The following is a 5298-nucleotide window of genomic DNA, read 5'->3' on the forward strand; positions in this document are numbered from 1 at the left end:
TTAGGCTTTTTTCATGTTAGTGATGACTCGAAAGGCATTGGGGGTTGTAATGGGGAGTGGGCGTTGAAGCTGGGTGGGGGTGAAGGGGGTTTATTAAGGGTAGGCCGAAAATCATGTTAAATACTTTACAAAGAATAATTTGCTCTCCTGAAACAGATAAATTAACATTAGCTTCTTTCAGCTTTGTTTTCTTATGTGCTTTAAGTCTAGGTATATTGCAGGTTCTTCAGTTCAGGTATAAATTACAGTAATTAAAATTAAAGGTAATATATATACCCTCCAACATAAAATGTATGAATTATTCTTGAATTTTTATTGTTATTCAAATACATTTTTGCGATTTATTTATAAAAATTATATTCAGCTAAAAAGAAAGTTGCTTTATTTAAAAAACTAAAAACCTTCATATATTACATTTGACAATGGTTTTGCAAAATTACTTTCCTAGCTCTATTTAAAAAGCAGTCATTACAGAATCCTCTTTGTGCAATTTTATTTATTTATAAATTCATTGGTTTAGATATCCACCTCTAGTAATCGATTATTGATTACTTCAACACAGCATTTAAGCAAGCTGCCTCTATGTGGCTAATGTTAATTTAAAAGACAAGGGTGGAAATAATATTATTTTTGCAGTGGAGTTTGTCATTCAGGGCAAAGTGTGTGTAAGCCTACCTTGACTTTGCAATTGCACGGGTGACTGTAAATTTGCAAAGGACAAACAACTATAAAAGAAGAAGACATGCGTAGCATCAAAGCTGAAGGAAGCAGTAGGAAGCATGTTTATGTCTTGTACTATATTACAACCACTGATACTGCATTTAGTCAAAATCAACAGATGCATTATTTTAAGAAGATAGAAGTGTTCAATTGCTTTAAAGAAATACTGAAATAAAGAACTGCAGGGAACTCTACTTGTCACACATTGTCCCATCCCATCACATGCTCTGCTTTTACTAGAGTCAGAAAGGTTATGTTGCTTCTATTATAATCTGACATCTGATCTAAAGCATTTACAAGCAAAGTCTGCACAGACAAATCAACTTGCATCATCACAACTGCACAGTGGAAGACTCTTTTAAAAGCACCTTTAGACAAGTGGTGCAGTTTAATCCTTACCATATTACTGTATATTCAATGGCCAAGTTATTCTTTTTTATTGCTCCATTATATTTCTGCTGTCCCTAGAGTATCCTTTCTTATTTTAAAAGGGTTTAAAATGTACTATTCCAATATTCAATGTATAATTTAATGCCTACATTAAGGATAGTGAAACCACCCAAAAATATGACCAAATACCTATGAACAGGCAGACTCATTATTGCATACCTCCTTTAATGTGTTTCTTTAAGTACATGCCAGTCTTACTGTGTTTCTCAAACCTTTATGGCTTTAGCATTAAAGGTTGACTGCAGCACACTACAGCATCCATAAATCTGAAACACTGTATGTAAAGAATTCTGCCTCTAAGGCTCGTGTTCCACAGGACGCTCTTACAGTATGCTAGATCTGACTAAACAAACTCAAAAATATAAAAAGTAGATATATTCCTGGAAGGACATTGATGCCTACCAACTTCATACCACTTTCTTTTTAGTTTTTCGTTTTAGTTTCTTATTTTAGCACCTAATTAATAATCACGTGTTGACCACTACAATTAATTTCACATCGTATGTCATTGTTTTGTTTTGGTCAAGTTTCTCAGTTTATGTGCAAGGAACTTCTATAAACAGTTTTACCCACTGCAAGGTTTTATTTCCTTAAGGTATCCCTGTTACTTTGCAGGTCATTAAGTTTGATAGGAGTTTGAAAGCCAAAATACTTATACTCATAAAAGAAAAAATACAAAACCCTGCAGTTGCAATAAAGATAACCCAAAAATATAGTTGTCATGATGGGTTCTCTAATGGAGACCAAAGTATGCAGAACACCACTGACGGACACAAGGATGAAAAGTTTAACAAGTTTATTTGCACAACACACAGAATGTACTGATGATTGGTTCGGGCCTGGGTTCTGGTTTCACCGGAGTCTGCGTGAGAGACAGAGCAGTTATGGACTGCAGACAGGATTTGACTTCCAAAGGAGCACTGATTGTACCTTGAGGGTTCTTGAGGTTCTCTTTGGGAGAGTTACTGTTGGTTCTGGAGAAGGGTTTATCAGCAGAGTCCGTTTGCTGCTTCAGCGTCTCACGTCTAGCTTGAACAGACCTTGGCTTTGGTTTCCCAGCTCTAGTAATGAGCTGCTTGGTGGTTCTCAGAGAATCTTCAGGGTTTGGCTCAGAGGGTCGGCTCGGCAGGTTAGCTCTTCCTGAGCTTTCACGGAGGAGACACGGGTTTCCTGGAAACACAGAGACAGTGGTTAGAATCCAACCTGGATTCAGAGTCATAGAGATTACACAAAGATCTAGGCTTTAGCGCTGACCAACTGGAACAACACTGCGGCGTTGAGGCAAGGTCTGAAGACAGCTTATATAGTGGATCCTCTGATGATCTAGATGAGCTGCAGCTGTGCAGGAGGCTCCCTCAGAGGATCCACGGCGGACTCTGCTGGAGAAAGATGGGATTTTCTCCAGCTCCCAACAGTACCCCCCCCTCAACGACCGCCCCTTGGCGGTCCGGAAGAGGTAGATGGGCAGGAACGCTCGTACTCCTCGATGAGTGCAGGGTCGAGGATGTACGAGCCAGGGACCCACTGACGATCCTCCGGTCCGTAGCCCTCCCAGTCGACGAGGTACTGCCATCCGCGACCTCGTCGACGGGAGTCTACTATGCGGCGCACTGTGAAGGCCGGATGGCCATCGACCTCCAGGGCGGGTGGTGGGGAGTCGGACGGAGGGCACAGAGGGCTCGAGGAAACAGGCTTGATCTGGGAGACGTGGAAAGTAGGGTGGATTCGGAGGGACTGGGGAAGTTGGAGACGGACAGCTGAAGGATTGATGACACGTGAGATCTTGAAGGGTCCTATGAATCTCGGGGAGAGTTTTCGAGACATCCCCTTGAGGGGGATGTCTCAAGTGGAGAGCCACACCTCCTGGCCCACAGAATACTCAGGGGCGGGACGTCTCTTGGCGTCGGCGAAACGCTTGACTGACTCGGATGACTGGTTGAGCGTGGCGATGGTCTCCCTCCAAATCCTCTGGCAGCGACGGATGTGTTGATTAACGGACAGCACCGATATCTCTCTCTCATCTGCGGGGAAAAGAGGTGGTTGGTATCCAAGACTGACCTGGAATGGGGACTGTCCAGTGGATGCAGAACGGAGAGAGTTATGGGCATATTCTATCCACGGGAGGTATTGGCTCCAATCCACGGGGTTATTTGATGTAAGGCAGCGGAGGGTGGATTCCAGTTGCTGGTTCATACGTTCAGTCTGGCCATTCGATTGGGGGTGGTAACCTGAAGTGAGAGATGGTTTGCAGCCGAGAGCAGAACAGAAAGCCTTCCATACCTGTGAGATGAATTGTGGACCTCTGTCCAAGAGGATTTCCTGGGGAATGCCATGAAGCCGGAAAACATGTTTAATTAGCAGCTGGGCTGTCTGGAAGGCCGTGGGAAGTTTTCTGAGGGGAACTAGATGGCAGGATTTCGAGAAACGGTCAACTATGGTTAGTATGGTGGACATACCTCGGGAGACAGGGAGACCGGTGACGAAATCAATGGCTATATGGGACCATGGACGCGAGGGAACAGGAAGTGGTTGAAGCAGGCCTGAAGGAGGTTGGTGTGAGGCTTTGTTGCGGGCACATGTGGGGCAAGCCAACACATACTCCTTTACGTCCTTGTGGAGTGTGGGCCACCAGAAGCGCCTGGAGATGAGAGCAACTGTCCTACTCACTCCTGGATGAGCGGTGAATTTGGCGGCATGCATCCACTGCATAAGACGGGACCTGACAGAAGATGGGACATATGTACGATTAGATTACGCTCACAGCCTGAGTCGATGAAGGCGGAGAAAGAGAGACTTTGGTTATCACAGAAGAGTGTGGCAGGCAGCAACAATCGAGGAGATTTTATTGTGCTTGTTTGGCCCGCTAGACTCCTCAGATCCTCTGGCGGGCCCCGGCTTTTGATTTTGCCGGGCAGGAGGCGATGAAGTGTCCACTCTCGCCACAATAGATACAAAGTTTACTTAGGAAACGCCTCTGTCTCTCCTCAGGAGTGAGCCTAGTGTGTCCCACCTGCATTGGTTCAAAATCCCTTTCCCCCGAATGAGAGGCCTGAACAGGCAATGGTAGAGACTGGGGCTTAGACCTCAGAGTGGGCATCTGCTCTGTAGAGGGAGAACAAACAGTCACATTATGTGAGGCAGGAGAAAAATTACTCTGCTTCTTAGAACTGTTTCTGGCTCAAATTCTATTATCTAGTCTGATGGAGAGGCAAATTAAATCCTCGAGGGAGGCAGGTTCGTCAAGGGTTGCAAGTTCATCTTTAATCTGTTCATTTAATGCCATGAAGAAGGCGCCCTTCAAGGCGCTTTGGTTCCAACCGGAAGCTGCCGCTTTAACCCGGAAGTTAATTGAGAAATCTGCCACCGAAGAATTTCCTTGTTTAAGGCTGAAAAGAGCTCTGGAATCAATAGTTTGGTCAGTCTCCTGGTTGAAAACCTGGGTAAATTCAGCAATGAAGTCAGAAAAAAAGGCAATTTAAGCTGTCGTCAGTGGCAAATCTTGCCTGAGCCCATTCCAAGGCTCTTCCTGTTAACTGAGAAAGAATGAACGTTATCTTCTTGTGATCTGTGGAAAAACTGCCAGGAGAATTCTGAAAGATCAACCGGCACTGAAATAAAAATCCTTTGCAATCTTTCATGTTACCGGAGAATCGTTCAGGGAGACTAGGACGAAATTCTGATGACGTCACAGGTTGTGACCTCGGGGGAGGGACTGGACCCGGAAATAGTTGCTGTACAGATGCAGCATTAGCGCTATTCAGGAAATTAGCACAACTCTGTAGCATCTGGTTATGAGTTCCAACTAGATGGTATAACTCACGGAGCGTCTGGGTTTGTCCTTGTAGTTGAGCATCCTGCTCCTCCAAACGACGGGTGAGGTGATCTGCTGGGCCTTGAGTTTGGCCGCAGTGTTCTGTCATGATGGGTTCTCTAATGGAGACCCAAGTATGCAGAACACCACTGACGGACACAAGGATGAAAAGTTTAACAGTTTATTAAGCACAACACAATATGAACTGGGTCCTGGTTTCACTGGAGTCTGCGTGAGAGACAGAGCTGTTATGGACTGCTGACAGGATCTGGTTTTCAAAGGAGTACAGATTGTACCTTGAGGGTTCTTGATGTTCT

This window comes from Cyprinodon variegatus, unplaced genomic scaffold (genome assembly GCF_000732505.1).
Source record: "Cyprinodon variegatus isolate N-32 unplaced genomic scaffold, C_variegatus-1.0 Scaffold241, whole genome shotgun sequence".
Classification (NCBI taxonomy): domain Eukaryota; kingdom Metazoa; phylum Chordata; class Actinopteri; order Cyprinodontiformes; family Cyprinodontidae; genus Cyprinodon; species Cyprinodon variegatus.